General features: G+C 39.5%; 1 protein-coding gene across 2 annotated transcripts in view; it reads right to left on the bottom strand.

Annotated features, from left to right (window-relative positions):
- Window positions 1-16,891, bottom strand: part of TRAK1 (trafficking kinesin protein 1) — an 81,032-nt gene extending 64,141 nt beyond the window's left edge. Inside the window, exons 1-2 of one of the 2 annotated variants that reach the window (XM_031059416.1) lie at window positions 16,434-16,891; window positions 1,187-1,381 (exon numbers count right to left, since the gene is read on the bottom strand). The gene's annotated coding sequence lies outside the window, so the exon portion shown is untranslated. The remainder of the gene's footprint in view (window positions 1-1,186; window positions 1,382-16,433) is intronic. The other variant, XM_014308193.2, reaches the window with a different exon arrangement.
- Window positions 16,892-17,178: the final 287 nt, after the last annotated feature.

Here is a 17,178-nt window from a genome sequence, read left to right as displayed (position 1 = left end):
TTGTGAGACAGGCCCAATCAGGTTACTAAAGACCTTGGAAACCTTACATTTCAAAATACTTATTTAAGCCAGCTTCTGCCATCACTGTAACAGCACTAATAGGCTGCTACAAAACCAATAGTAGTACACTTGATTTCACAGATCAGCTTCAGCTTGTCTCCCCACCCTTCCCACTGTTTTTGTGTGGTTTGGGGTAGGTGGAAAGCATATGTAAGTTTTTTACTAAAATACTTTGAGCCTTAATTGAAGCATGAACATCAGAAACTCAGTTCTTCATATTATTCATGCTTTTCTTTACCAGCTATGCTCCTTACAAAGAGATTGTTCAATTGCTTCAAAATGCAATGAAGCCCAGGTTTGTGCTGAGCCTTGTAACTCATCTCTCCTGAAGCTCTACAGTTCCTCATTAGGTCTACCTAACCTACCTACTACTGTAACCCATGTAAATCCACTGCTACTGCTTTACCATAGCAGTCATGGAGATGAATCACAGAAGTCTTCTCTAATTGCACATCTAAGTCAATATCCACAGTGGAAGAAACCAGAGACATGAATCCATTCACCATGATAAAGTAACTACAGGCTCAAACAAAGGAATGAATAACAACAAACGTCACAACTGTACTCATGTTCCCTCTAGGCACAAATCTTTTTTTGTCTGATGGTATGAATACGAATAGAAGAAAGAATGAAGGGACAAACCATCTCAACCAAATGGTCAGAGTTTGGTTCTTCACAAGGCTTTTCTAGAAGCTTAAGCTGCAGCAAAATGATTTCATGTCATTCTGTGATGCTGGCACATAGCGCCACCAGACAACAGTGCAATGTGTCAGAGAACACAGCCAAAAAAAGTGGATATGGAAAGAGGTCTAAGCTTTCTAAACTGCATAGATACAGAAACTTCAGTCTCTTTGACAGATCACAAGCAAAAAGAGGTATTTCAGTTTCTCCAGTATTTGATAATGTGGAAAGGTGCATGAACAAACTACAAATGCAATGGCTGTTCTTGATGAAATATTCCCTTCGTTTTCTGTCTACCACAATCTTGGAGACCAAAGCAGTAAATCACAAACAGTTCTCTTGCTCTCCACAGTTTTCAAAGAATTGCACAGATACTTCAAAGAAGGTAACAAAAACAGCACTATTTTATTTGTTTCTCAGTACAATTTCTGAGTTTTTTACTTACGGAAGTATTTCAAGGTCTCTTCTATTTGCTCAGTTGTTAAGTCAATATTCGCATCAGGGGAAATGAGAGGTGTGTGAAGCCAGTCGTCGTGGTCATAACCATAGATTGTATCTGCTCTTAACTTATAATGAGGCAGCTGCTCTTCCAGGAGACTGATGATTTCAACTTCAGGAAGATTGGTACTATTGCACACATCTGTTAAGGGAAAGGGAACAATCTCTATTAGTTACCTTGAGTACTATACATACAAGCTTTCAAAACTTCAGTTTGTTTTGATATCAACAAGATTTTGCTGCATGTAAAGAACAGCTCAATACGAATATGTTTAGAAGATATGCCTGGCACAAATGATCCCAAAATATCCTATTTATTAGTAATACAAGGGGCATGCTCTCTTAGTGACAAAAAGCTTCACCTCTAGAAGCAGGGACATTTATTGAAAACTAAGTGGGCTAGGGTGGGGAATAGAGAACTAGTTCCAACTGGAGTATGGAGAAAGCATTAGTGCACAGAGGAATGTACATTTTTGATGTTCTACTTCACAGATAATTTTTAGCTTGCAAGCCTTACATATCCCCCTAACTTGATCTTGGACTACAATTTAGTACCACTTTATTTTTTTGCCTTTGCTGCTGGCAGATTTTTCTCAAGAAACAGAAATCCAGGACTGCAATAGCAAGCAGCATCACAGTTCACACCTAAGACATACTGGTAAAGATGATTACAGGAACTTCCAGGGCACCTTTTGACACTATCTTGACTTGCATTCTGTGCTGCGGCCCCTCATGCTCACAAACATATCAAGTTTGCACGCAGTTCGAAAAATGGATACCAACAGCCAACAACAACTGCAAAAATGTTACAAATTAAATTAGAGCTTTAAATTTAGGCCAAAATGCAGCTGAGAAGTTTTAACACAAAAAAACCCAATTCAAGGTAGAACCTTTTTTACCTTGAGGACGGTCAAATAGGGGCACAGGGAGACTAGAAGTCAAGTAAACAATGCCAGGAGCATTTACTCTAAAAGACCTGCCTTTAGTAGCAGTCAGAATAGATTTCCTCCTGAGGCACCCTCATATTCTATTCTATTCTATTGAAGAATTTTGGGTGTGTGTCAACACCCAAAACAGTCACGATACTCCTAAGTATATGTTTAATTATCATATACCATTAAATGCAATGTCATGCTAAATATTTATTAAGAAACTGACCAACCCATGGTATGTTTTCAGTAAATACTTAGTGCATCCATCTGCACATTTTTCCATTTCCACACCAGTACGAAGAGAAAACACCACCATCCAGCACACACAAAGTAAGGAAGAGCTATCTAAGCCTTTTCTGGAAGAGCAATACACCAGAGCTCCCACTTTAACCAGTGTCATAGCTCTTGTAACTCTTGCTGAGACTCACTCCAGAGTAAACAGCAAACACTATCTAGACCCTGAGTGCTCCCATGTACCTTTACACTGCCATGACCAGGCTCATCATGGTCCCCAGCCAGCACCTTCTGCCAGGAGCCCCACATACACCCCAGCCCCTGGTCCTGCCCTGTGCACTGCTGTGAGCAGGCCTGTGCCCAGCTCTGCTCCCTGCTGACACTGACTCATTGTCCAGGCTTCCTGGATTGCTGGCATTTGTCTGATGATCGACCCCTGGAGAGTCAGTTTGAACTGTTGCTGCCAGCACCTTTGCTCTGCTTGGGAACAAAGGCACTGGGCCGTGCCAACAAGGATTGTGCCCTTCCCATCCTGTCAGCTGCCTATAAGGCAGCCCTGCTCTTGCTGCTTCCTGACAAGGGCACCAATTTTTGTAAAAGAAACTTATTCTTGCTGGATTGAGGTAGACCTGCAATTCCACCATAACTTAGTGGAGCTCTCCTCTGTCAAAGAAGGTGAGGAAAGAGAGAATGGGGAAGTAACACATACTTCTCTATACATCATTAATTACCTGGTTTTTACCTTTCTAATCCAGAAATTACATTGCCAAAAGCATCTCAAGCACTAAAAATTGCAAGAACATTACTATTCTATCAGACAACAGGGCAGACAATACCAAGATGAACTCATACTGTCAATCTCCTGCCTACACACTTTACAAAATCCTGATAACTAGAACTATAACCCACTTGGGGAAGTTGCATTGTACTTTATGGTTCAAGGAGTCTGCTATTACCTATCAGGAGCTATTCTCCTCTGCCTTCATCCACACTGCTTTGCTAGCTGTTGTGCATATGAGTGTTTTCCAAGCCTCCCTGCAGTTAGATGCCCACAAGCGCATCTGTTTTTATAGAGCTCTGTGCAATGCGAGAATCAGCCTGTGCACATCATTTTAAGAGGTCCTTGCAACCTTCTCAGAGGGATTACTGGTTTGCACAGAGAAACAAGATCTGTTCCCCATGCTTTGAAAGATGACAGCCAGCCTGTAACTACAGACTTTCTTTTTCCCTGGCTATCTTTTTAATGGTTGACAGCATCATCTCAGTGCCTGCAACCATCTGAGTGCAAAAAGACAACTGATCTGAAAAACACCTGCTGACATCCACTAGACAATCAAAAACCTCTCTGTGTACATGTACACATAACATAATTTTCTTTCATACATCTATCTTTGGATTACCTAATTGCTTCAATCTCAAGAAAATAGATAATTTTTTCATTGGGGTTGTTTTGGAAGAGTTTTCCTGGCCGAAATGTTAGTTTTTCTCTTCAGAAAAACGCAAGAATCTACACAGCCCAAGATGATGGTCTTGGGAACAAAGAAATAAAAACATTGAAAAATTCAAACTTTTAGTGTCTTTCTCTTTTTTATTAGGATTCCAAAAGAAACAGACTTTATAGATGAGATGAGCAAGTTTCAGTTGTACAGATAAGTAAACTGGCTTGTTTTATCCCAAAAACTAATGAAAACTGAATGCAAAGGAAGCGACCAATAAAATGTGAGGAGAAAAAAAAAAAAACTCATTCATGCACACACAGAAAAAAACCCCATACAGTTTTATTATGGAAAAGAAATCCACTAGAATGTGAAGGCCAGGCAGTAAAGAAATAAGAATTATCATGGAAAACAAGTGAACCAAGAAAATTCTTCTACTCTAGCATATAATAAATCCTGAGTGTTTCTAAGCAATTCAAAAGGCTAATAACCGGAAAAGATGTTAATGAGTAATTGGCAAGGCAACTTTTTATGACACTGTTCTGATGCTATTGCCATTAACTTCTACTGCAAGTTTAAAATCTGTGTACCAGCAGGAAATACGAACAGGCTCTGATGCAATTGCCTATTTAGAAAAACAGAACACCATAATTACACTTGTTCATGACTAGACATTAGTTCACCACTTAAATCATGGCAATATTGTCAGTGCTACAGTTACACAATCTCTCCCCCCTTCACTTTTCTTCCCCTCCCTGTTCTGAGATGCACATATTTGTATTGAGAAGATATGCAAATAAACACTATCCCCCATCCTCAAACACCGGGTATATTTTTTATAAGACCTTGATTGTGCTTCCACAGAGGTTTTTTAATTATTTCTGATTAGAACTGCAAAGATACACAATTAAGTAACTTCTCTACTAAGAACACCCAAGAAGTCATCTGTGATTGTGAATTATGATTAAGTTAACTGATATCCAACAGATATAACAGCACTTCCTCTTCTCCTAGGTGGTATCTTCATTTCGTTGAGAAAAATGTAACACCTTACACTTAAAACAATTAACTGATAATTAATTTTAAAATGATACAACAAAATATAGCTGAACCATATCCTTTTGAGTTGCTGTTATGGATTCTGAGGTTTGTAATCTAAGCAATTGTCAACTTTCATTTTTTTGGAAAATACATTTGGCAAACAAATTTCTACAAGCAGATAAAAACCAACTTAAACAGTTAATAAGTTATGAACTCATTATTCTTAGTAAATTCTCAGTCAAATGGATCATTAAAGGTTCTGCTTATGCTCTTGCAACTCTACAGCTTTCAGAACTTCACAGAAATAATTAAATATTTTAAAAATTAATAATTTTCACTCTTTTTCATACTAGTTTTGAAAGTAACATGTTCTACTGCTTTAGTTTCTTCTTAGCTTAAATGTATGAACACCCCACCTCACTTGTTTTGTTGCAAATATGTATTTCTCCATGTCCTGTTCCTCAGGAAATTAAGAAGGTGCTCAGTCTGCTTTGAAGTAATTTTTGACAACATTCCTTCTCATGCTCTCTGTTTTCTAAATGAGATTAAAACAAATGTTTTCAAAGACTTTTGTCCTGCTTAATTTCTTGTTACAGTTTCTAATCTTCTCTTTCCATAAAGAAGATGCAAAACAGGCAGAACACTCCAGCTGAGATCTCTTCTGCATATTTCTTCCCATTTCAGTATCCCTTGGGTAGTTTTTAATGGATTACCTACTAACACGTTTCATGTCTTTTCATACAATGACATTTGACTGGCTGGTGTGTCTTTCCCGTTCTGGACATACTAAACCTCTACCCCATGCCTCTCAAGACAGCCTCAAGTTTCACTGGTTATTTCAGCTTGCTTAAAGGAAGCAAGGAAGCATTTCCTTAAAGGAAGTTTTATTATGCTTGCTGATTTAGATACCTTTGAATATTTCATCAGTTCTCTTTCTTCTAGGCACATCTCTATCCATACTAAATACTCTAAATATAGTAAACTAACTCTTCACTGTGGAAACTGAAGTGAGGGTGGGAGGATGGCTTCTTCCTTCCCCCACTTTTTTTTTTTTTAATTTTTCACATGCAGAGAAAGAAAGAATTTGCAGGACAACCATGTTCATGTGAGGATAAGAGTACACTTGCTTATTTTCAGATGCACACTTTCATCCCTCCTCTGCTGACGAGTGAGCAAGGAATTGATCACAGAGAAAATGGAGTGAAGTCTAAAACAATGGGAGCTGACTGTATGGAGACAGCACAATTCCTCATGGAATGCCTTTCCCCTCTGCACATAACAACACAGAGATCACAAGGCATTGTGTAGGGTGGTCACCCACCGTCCTTTGCATCCTGCACTCATTCGTTAGGTCACTTGCCATAAAGAGTTACATATGTACTTAGCTGCCAGTGTTACCTGGATGAGTGGAACTATGCCAGCATCTCACAAACAAGCAACTCAGCCTCAGTCACACCAACTTCAGCTAACATGAACGACAGGTTTGAAAATCTCATTCCTATTAACACGGTCACCTAAAACATGGCTTAAACATTTCTTGTCTAAAAGCATCTCATCTGTCAAACTCTATTCCCTACCAGGCTTGTGGGTTTCACCAGTTTATGGCTATAGAGGTATCTTACCGTAGGAAAGAAAAACCTAGTGTGACTGATAAAGAAGGAGCACTTGCTCAATTTCAGGATAAGCTTCACATTAGAGCTAATGATAAATTCAGAGAATGAACCTAGAACAATAAGAAGGGAAAAGGGCATGGGGAGTGTGGCAGCCAACAAAGAACACCCTGAAACACACAGAACACATGCAGAAAAAATTGACTATACAAACCTCAGAGCCTGGTATCTGCAGGAGCCTTTACAAACACAATACAAACAGCTTATCAGTACAGTCCTCAGAAAGAACACAAAAGATATAGTTTCTGCCTGTCTGCATTCTGGTTCAAACCATCCCTGATCTCCATGGTTTTACTGCTTTGCTTGTGAGCAGAGCTCCCCTCCCAAGGTTAAAAGGACTCCCAGGTCTCCAGAGAACCTGCCGGCAGTACAAACTGCCACCTGCCGGCAGGACAAACTGCCACCTGCCGGCAGGACTGCCTTAGTACCCGAACCCCCAAATCCTGCAGGACGTTTTGCCAGCCAGTTTCCTGCTTTCAGCCCACTCCTGTAAGTGGAAAAAACAATCACTCACAAACCCAGCCCTGCCAGGAACCATGCTCAGGGCTCTGATAAGAAGAGGTGTGCCAGAACACACAAGTCATGACAGAAAAGACCACAAGAAAACCACCCAGAGACAGCATCATTCCCAGAGCACAGTGCCCCTGAGTTGCAGTCCTGATGGAAGCCAACACCTTACAAACAGCACAGCAAAAGTGGCTGTACTACCCAGAAATGCCTCCTCTGAACAAAGGGAAAGAACTGCTGAACAGAAGTAGTGTGTGCAGCAAAACAGCTCCACTCTGGGTGTGACCTTAGGGAAGTGCTGGGCTGCTTGGCAACCTTCAAAACACAAGCTTTGGTCATCAGGTTGTATCACATGCCTACCCTGAGTATCTTCCAGGAAGCTGCACCACATCAAACCCCTGGTGCTCAGCCCACAGCCAGAAAGGGACAGTCTAAATATCCTCTTCTTCTTAAACACAAACAAAGCAAACAAACAAAAGAAAAAAAAAAGCCAAAATATGCCTCAGTAGCACTCTCAGGCAAATCTTGCACTTCTTGTAAAAGAACTAAAACATCATAACTTGTCACTCCTTTTGAGGCAGCTGAGGAAACAGAAGTAGATACAAGCACAGTAACAAAAAGAGACAAGAGAAACAAGGAAACTACGTTATTTCGTGGGACCACATACTCCTCTCTTTGATTTTCAGTCTTGTCCTATATCCCACACACACATTACACTCACTCTTGACACTTAGTTCTCTCAGAGTTTTTTTTAAGTTGCCCTGTTTTAAATCTTTGAGAATGGACAGTCAATAAATAATTCCAAAAAACAATAAGCACACAATACCTGCACAGGGTCACTTCCAGTGCTGGCTCCATACCAGTTAAGTAAAAGCAAGGCTCTCTGCAGACAAGGGCTGCAGCAGGGAGGCTAAAGTCCAGCCACATGTAACACAAGAAATCGAAGTTCGTCAAGTTGAGGCTATTCCATGCCAAATACCAGAAGATTTTGACTGCTAATTTTGCTCCCTGTGACACTGAGATTAGCCACATAATCTAGATCAACAAGCACTCAGGAGGCCATGACTACATTAGCATTCTCCTTTTTCAGAAGACCCACAAGTCTAACCATATTCCAATGACAGAAGCAAGAAGGATGGTCTCTCTCTGAATGTTTTTCCAGCAGATATTTCCTGGCTGCTTGGAATAGCCCAATAGCCTCATCTTCCCCATGCTTTCTGTCCACTTAGTGATGGAATGAACTCACCATTATCACTACAAACAGATCCACATAAAAATTAAAAGCAGAGGGAAGAAAGTTCTACCACACAATTAGGCTGCTACCTACACTACTGAAGAGGAAAACATGGCCTGTAGTCATCCATTATTTGAATTCTATAGGTCCACATAGACACAGTCATTAAGTATTGACTGAGGTCTAGAATTACAAGTATTCCTTGAGCATTATTTAACAATTACATGTATATGTACAGAGCAATAGGCAAAACCCCAGAACTTACCATGTTCCTTTCCAATGTCAGTTCTAGGATGCCCAGAATGTGGCTAACTGTACTGAAACTGTACTGAAGTCTTTCAAACAATACAGCTGAATTTAGGACATGTGCTTCAATGTAAAGCAAGTAGTTAGCTTCTCAGGCAAAAAAAAAAAAAATAAAATCCAATTCACTGATTTGTCCAAAGGAAAAGATAGCCTTAGTATCCTTACATATCTGAAGTCTCACTACTGTCTGCAAAGACAAACATCTGGAAGAAAAGCCCTTCAACATGAAAGCTGTCTCATACCTCTAAAACTCAGACCCCTCAAATAGCCATGGCAGCTTCTGTAACTTGACTGGTATGGCGTGATATGATTTGAAATTGTAAGTTCTGCCACACCATTAACCAAAGTGTTTAAACAGTGGTTCTTCTGCCTCTGAACATGAAAAAAACTGCACAAAATCCTGGCTTCCACGGGAGAAGAAAAGATTCCATGCCAACCTCTTTTTGGCTTGGCTTCATGGCTGCTGAAGACTAGGATAAAGTCGAGAATGTCAAAGCTAACGAAGATGAAACCCCACAGTTCCAATGTGAGGAATGCCATTGTTTACCAGACTGAAGTCTCCCAGCTTTGGTTGCATCCTACACATACATTCCTGTTACGAATAAAACCTGAGACAGATTTGGCAATTTGGTCCATTAAACTATTAGGACCTTACAGTACACTACATCATAAATTTAAATGAAGTTTGCTTTAAATGAAAGTATGGAAATGTTTCTCCCTGTAGATAAATGCACCTACAGTCATGATTTTTACATTAAACAGAAAATAAAAGGAAACCCTGCCACCATGGCTATTCTTTTAGACTGAGAACAAAAGCTATTCATGTACCAAAGGCATGCTGGCAACGCACTGTTCAGCAGCAGTAAGAATAAACACATTCATTAACCATTAGCATCTTCCAGCTGCCAAGAGAGACTGCTAATGTCTCAAAAACCCATTGATAAATCACTGAGTACGAAAACCCTGAAAAGCAATTGTCTTGCTTTTCCTTGTTGTTCAGCCCAGCTACAAAATGTGCCAGCCACCAAACAGTGGCTGTCAACAAAGCTTTCACAGAATCACAAGCAAAACATGAGAATTAAATCTTATGTAGCTTGCTCTTTACAGATGCTTTCTTTAAGTGAAAAATGTGTTGCTTCATTATGGACACACACACATACATTGAGGGAGAAAGAAAATGCTATTTTCACATATTTAAATGCACCAATAATCAAATGTAGCTATTTAATCTTCCTCACTATTCATTGCACCACAACAAGAAAACAAAAAATGCAGACCAAAAAAAATCCCCAAAAAAATCTACTGGGCAATTGCCTTCAGTAATTTCTCCAAAGAATAAACCCAGAACACTGATCAACACTTACTGCTTTCATGTACCCCTATCTTGAATAAAGTACATATTTAGGAATGATAAGTGCTTCTCAAAACAAGGGAAATCTAAGAAAAATGCCTTTAAAAATGTCACACTGGACTTGTAATTCCAACAGTTACTTTCATAGTGACTTCAGAATTGACAGTTTACACTAAAAAAAATGGATCGTATTAGAAAGCATAAATAAGTAAGAGAGCTATATAGAAAGCACAGTAGAATTCTGCTTAAGGGAATACCAACCAACCAAATGTCATCAAACCACAAAAAGACAATCCTTGATAAAATAAAAACATATGAACAAGATACAGATTAAGAGATAGTGTGACAACCTGATGCAGAAGAGGAATCAGAAAAAAACACCAGGTAACTTGAAAAGGATAAGAGCTGGAACGCAACTGTGGGAGGATATTGGGGGGGGGGTGGTGGAGAATCTGCATGGAGTTGACTGGGAACGTACCAAAAGCCAGACATAAAATTGAAAATAGAGGTAATGATGCAGCAGGCACAGAGAATAAGAACATTTTGTCAGAGTATGGTAGACAGAAATAGTCAGACTCATAAAATTGTTCTAGTAATGCCAAAGGAGCTATCTCACGTTAACAGGACTGGCATTTTCAGAATGCTTTAGAGAAAGGAAGATTGTTCAGAAACTAGACCAAGCTTACAGGATGAGACTGGTGACAACAACTTACGAACAAGTAAATGGGCTGAGGAAAGGACCAATATTCTCATAGTTTTATTTAAATGAGAGACCAAGACAGCTGGGAGAGGAGTAGACAGGGGTGTAAAAACGATGAAGGTTTTTCAAAATCATGAAGATAACTTTATGAAGGGAAAGAAGAACTGATATTCACCAAAATCCTGCATAACTAGGACAAATACTGACAGAAACTGCAAGATCAGTGTCACTGCACACAGGAGTAGCAGCCATGATCTTCCAGGGTAAAACAATCAGCAGATCCAGATAAGAAAAAGCTATGGACAGGTTCCAACACTAAATAGTTCTGCATTATGGGGTACTTATGCTGAGAGCAGACTACTGGGAGTGGCTGAGTATGTGATCTCCATACCAGTACCTGCAGTTTCTGGAGTCAGAAACACTGTCCTGAGCTGGCTGGTCCAACACAGCAGAGCATTTCTTATGCTCTTTGCTTGAGTTCCAGCTCCACCAAGCAGTATTTAACATCTCTCATATTGACAAAACTGAGAAAAACGTAGAAGTCCCCCCCCAAACCAGGGCCAGAAAAAGAAGCAAATTTTAGAGCAAGTTATGCTCCACTAAAAGAGAAATGTAACCACAACAGTAAAAGAGAAACAGAACTCAGAGAGATTCAAATAATGGGAAGCAATTCAAATCTGTTAATATTTTATCAATACTTTTTTAACAATTTAAATCTTAGAAGTCAACCAGCAGGCATGCAACAGGTACCAAAATCAACCAGAGCACCCTGTTGAACAGTCTCAGAATAGCAAGTACATGCTTTCTGGTAGTAACTCACATGCCTAGAATAGGACAGCAACAGATACAGCATTCTCCCCATCACCTGCATAACAACAGTAAAGCAATCTCACAACAACCTGTAATACCTAAATCCCTATGGAGTTAATTTAGAGTAATCATGCTTTATCATGCTTGAAACAGAAGGAATAGAAATTCAGCCTTTCAACACAACAACGCGTATCTTGAGGGGGACACACATACAATGGAATGGAAATTCTGTTGGCCCTAAGCATGTATTTTAAAATAAAGTGATTACACAAAGAAATGGTCAAAACAACACCAGTTATCTGTAGGATCAGTCAGTTATCAAAATGGGCTGATGTTGCCATGAAGATGGTAATTTGGTGTAAGAGAACGAAATCTCTTTCATATGGGAACATATTTAAAGCCTGAATAAGAATAGAGACAGGATGAAAACCCAGAGAAAACTTTCTGCACCCAAACATTGCTAGGAGATTGTGTGAATAAGACTTGGCAGCAAGAGAAAGTTGGTTTCTCTGGGTGTTATGACTCCTTCCACTGCAGTCACTGCAGTAACGTGCAAGTTACACAACCCAAAAGGAAGGTCAAACAATACCAACTCTTCTCACTGACACCTTCCTGCTGTTTTTACAAATTAAAAAAAAAAAAAACAACAAAACTTACTTGTGCTAATTGCAAACAAAGACACAGAACAGGTTATTACCACAGAGCATTTCCCAATAATTCAACAGCCCTCAGGAAATTGTCCTGAACAGTCAGAAAACACATTCCTACATGTGTTTAGTAAGAGTAATTAGTACAATGAACAAATGAATTATGCAAACTAATGAAGGAGCTGGGCAATTTAAATTACAGTCCATTCATTCTCTCCCTTTCCAGAGAAGGATGAAGGAAACCTACATGGCATACTAAGCAGTTAGCTATTGCATTACAAAGTACACCATACCAAAATCAATGCAAATTGTGAGTATTCAGACATGCAAAAGCAAAGTTAACTTACTGAAGATGTCTAAGGATTCTGTGTTAAGCATATTTTAAGAGAAAAAAAAATTTAAAAAATCAAAAAGCCTCACAAAAATATTCTGGCAGTCAGACAGCTATTACAAGAGTAATATCCAGTGATATTTGACTTCTATCCCCACTGTACTCCCCATTTCCAAGGGACGGGATTTGTCAGACAGCAGGTAACAGATAAGAAAAAGGCAATCAGACTAAGAGGCTTTTGTAGTTCATAAAATTGGGACTACTAACCAATTTAGAGATACTCTGCTTTTTCATGTCAAGATTACAGCCCTTCCTGCTCTACAAAAAAATGGGATGGGGGTGGTGGTATTAGAGAAGAAAGTCCCCAAATCCAGTTGCTGTTTTCATCAACATCTGACTGAAAGCATTCATATCTGTGCTGCAATTACAGAAAAGGCAGACAGACCTTGAAAAGCATTTCTACTCCCTTTCTAGCTAAAAGAACACTAGATGGTGCTACATCCGTATTCCTATCTCTACACTCTCAGAAGATGAGAGCAGCAAGAAAAAGAAAAGTTAAAAGGAAAAAAAAAACAACTAGGACAGGATAGGTGCCTCCCACATGTAGCAGTACCATGCCACTTCCATACAGTGCTGCCCTACTGTCCACCAACCTCGGGGCTTGAGTCTCCTGCCCATTTACCTGCAGGAGCTCCACAATCAATAGAAAACTTGAAGTCAGATGACATTGAACTTTTCTCCTAAATCTTGCTAAGAAAACCTAGAATAAAATATTACAAAACAAAAAATTAATTACAACCCCTACTGAGTCAATTTTCAGGTTTAGTGTTTAAAGAGTATGTGCTCCACCATACACAAAGTATGTGTTATTTTTCATAATAACTCTTAAAACATTCACAAACAAATTTTTTCAGGGATTAACTATCCTCTTTCATCTGCTCTTCTGTGCTGAAGTCAGCACAGATTCAAATGCATTTACCTGCGTAAAGCTTCACTTGCAGCACCTATGAGCTTTGGATGGTGCTTTAGTATCAAATTCAATTGGAAAGGTGCTTTTAGGGTGCTGTTCCTCTCTCAGACATTGGCTCAAGGAAATTTTTCACCACACTGCTTTTGTCACCTGGACCCAGCCTACAGTGCTTATTGCTTCTGTTATGCCAAAAGAATTGCTTTTAGGACACACAATAGGACAATTAAAGAGTTGTGACCTAACTAAAAAGTAACTCTCATCTTCTCTCTGACACAAAAGCACAGCAAGGAATTCTATCCAGACCAGTTGCCTAAAATACTTCCAGTTGCACTCCCACAGAAATCTGTTCAAGCCCAATTCTGAGATGGTTTAGAGACAAGAAATGTTTAAGCCAACTCTATATCCAAGAATACACGCTTAACACAATCAGAATGTGCAATGCTCTCAGCTACATTCAATCTGCTCTTGGGTCCCAGGCAGGAAAGATGGTGCTGCTGACAAAGAATGACAAAGTACCTCTCTAGTGCCAGCAAACACAACAGGAAACAAAAACAATAACAAAAAGAAAAGGAAGCAGCATTAAAAAGTCTTTGAGCATCAATGGTCTGGAAAAGTTAAATAGCAAAATGTGCACATCACACAATTTACTATTAGTTATATCAGAGATAGCTCCAATTACCATTAGTTCGCTGCATTCCAGAAAGCATCACCACACCACACTGTGCCTTAGCTTCCCATTCTTTTCTTAAATGTCGCCAAGCGTTTCTTCACAAGAATTTTTGCAGATAACTTGTACAATAGGCTGTAAGTGTTAATTTAGGACTACAAAAAAATAGAGATTACCCTGATTGCTGAATTTGAACTCTAGGATTAGTCAAGGCTTGGTCTCAGAAGAAAAAGTATAGTATATGCAGACTTGATATAAGAAATGTTTTTCCCACTAAACAATTTAAAAATGTAAATAGTGATACCTTGTCAATCAGAACTAAACAAAGTCTTCACGTTAAAGTCTCTGACAAACCTGACAATTCAGTCAAGCATTTATCTTTCAGATTGTTTCAAGGGTATACACACTGCACACCTGCACACAAAACTGACAAAGATTTTACAGAGGGAATATGAGACCAATTCCTTACTTCCAGCCTATGCCCTCTGACACCTTTAAAATGCACAGCAAAAAGCTGAAACTCAAAAATCCATAAACAACAAAAAAAGGCCCCAAATAACCAAACAACAAAACCACTGCTATTTCTACTGCAAGTCACATCATGTTGTCCTCAGGTCACAAACAGTACAAATCTGACACCGCAGAATAGCAAATCCATTTTAAAAAGCAATTTAGGACCAATCTGTAAACAACACTTGGCTGACAGCTAAGCAAGAAGAAAGAGATTCAGAAACTACATCAGGCTTGAAGGAATGGGAAGTAGCAAGAACATGTGCTGGCCTCCATTTAATAAAAACTTTTTAAATGTTAAAAAGTGAGTTTGTCTTGCCTTTCAAGAAACCATAATCAAGAAGGCATCTTGATTCATGAAAGAAATTGGTTGTCCTGGCTTGTTGTCAGAAACAGAAAAACGAAGTTAAATTCCTGTTAACAGGGGATGGGCAAGAGGGGCTGAAGGGGAGACAAGCCACAGCCAGCAGAATAGATTGCAAGATCCTTCTACAAGGGGCCTGGAAAACAGAGTTATATTACCCAGAATGCATTTATGTGATAAGCAGTTTCTAGTCTACCTAACTACATGGAAGTCAAAAGGATGACCATTTTTGAACTAACCAGTTAAGGAGTTCTAAATCCATGAAAACAGGGAAGGAAGGATGGCAAGTAAGTTTGTTTATTTAAACAAAATATTTATTTTATGTAGATGCATACCTGACAAAGTGACTCCAGTGCTAATCCTGCTGCTTGCCTTCCCACAGAAATCAGGGTGGACTTGAGAGCACCTCTGCCCATCTTTTTTTTTTTTTTCAGAATATCAGCCCTTAGTAAGTACACAGCTGTTGGGCTGAGCTAAGCTAAGGTGTGCTACTACAGCAGCTGCTGACAGTCACCATTAGCTAGGTCTCTGATTTAAAGACAATTCTAGAAAGGGCTGACAGTAACTCAGGATAAAAGTATCTGGCTGCCAATTAGAATGGCCTTAGTCTTATAGCTGTTTTTCTCATTTCTCCCTTCCAAAAACCCAGCTGACTCCTCAAACATTCCCAAAAGGACTTAGAACTCACAAGGTCACATTAGGCTAAGAGAAGCCTCACAGCTCAGCCAACAAACCACGGACTTGGAATGAAAGCTGCCTGTCATTTCATGGCCATAACCATGACTAAACTGAGTTACAGTGATTATTCAAACACAAAAAAATGAGTCAGCTGACCACAGCACTAAGAATCCAATTCTGTTTAAAATACCATACTTCAACACATATTCCATTTATTTGTAGGAATCTATAACAGGGTATTCAACCTTTCATAAAAGCACGCAGAAGAAGCTATTCCATATACATTAACTTTTACTGTTCCAGAACAAATGTGAAAAAATGAAATGGGTTTGAAAAGCAAAAATATGTATAGTAAAAATGTTACATCCTATTTCTCCCATCCCTATTTCTCCCTTCATATGAGAAAGCAATTCTCATATGAAGATAGAATTCTAAATTATGCTGAACATTAGGACAAGCATTCAATAACCTTTAAGGTGCAGTGTTCCTTTCTCCTCATCCCTGACTTTTGTTATTTTCCAAACAAAATTTCAAATGGTTCCATTTCCTTAGTACATAAATACTAAAATTGTATTGTAAACCTGGTTTCACAGTTGTCATTGGTCTGGCCTATTTGCAAGGACCTTAAACATTACAAAGTGCTTTCATTGAAAATCCTGGCGCCGGGGAAATCACTTAAAGAAGAAAAAATGTGCAGAACAGCGACAACACCATCCATGAAGCAGATACCCCACCAAGAGCTTAAGAACAGAAGCTTAACTCTACACCACCACATGCTTACCAAGGTAAAGGATTTCACTGCTTACCAGTAATGGTGCAGGCATCTCTGTACTCTCTGCAGTCTGGCACATCATCTTCCACGCCTTCGCTTACATAGTGCTCCTCGTGAATGCCCGTGTCGCAGGCTAGGACTGCATGGCTCGACAGCTCCGAGGGAGGCACGGTGGCGGCCAAAGTGCAGTCGTGCAAAGCTGTGGCGTCCAGCTTGGCAGGTTTCACAGGCTCGTACAATGTGCCATCAGGGGGACCAGCACTGGAGACTGGGGCTGGCTGGCACAGATGGAACTCCTTGTCTTTGCTAGAGTTGGCTTCAAGAAGTCTGCAGAACACAAAGGCAACAAATGGTCAATTCAAGCCATTCCAAACAGTGTATACCAGGACAGATGGTTTTCTTTTCCTTAAACATTAGTCTAACCTGACAGCAAATTCAGCAAATACTGAAACCCCTACACTCTTCACAGAGCAGCTGTGTATCTCTGCACTTTGCCCAGTGGTGTGCACTCTGCACCTTGCACAGTAGCAAAGTATCAGTCCTTGTACTGTGTTTTTTACTAACAGCTGATTAAACATCCATATTTTTGCCAATCCCAACTTGCAGTAAGCACAGTCCATTCACCTTGGTTCATTCACCAACTTTCTCTCATGTCAGCCAGGTCAAAGTTTTGTGTAACCCAGCATCTGTATGAACCAGGTCATACAGACAGGCTGCACATCCCTGGTTGATTTAGTAACACCTGGAACTATAAAACACCATAATTTGAAATCAACTGA

The sequence above is a fragment of the Geospiza fortis genome, unplaced genomic scaffold (genome assembly GCF_000277835.1).
Source record: "Geospiza fortis unplaced genomic scaffold, GeoFor_1.0 scaffold346, whole genome shotgun sequence".
Lineage (NCBI taxonomy): Eukaryota > Metazoa > Chordata > Aves > Passeriformes > Thraupidae > Geospiza > Geospiza fortis.
This window is presented reverse-complemented; position numbering and strand designations above follow the sequence as displayed.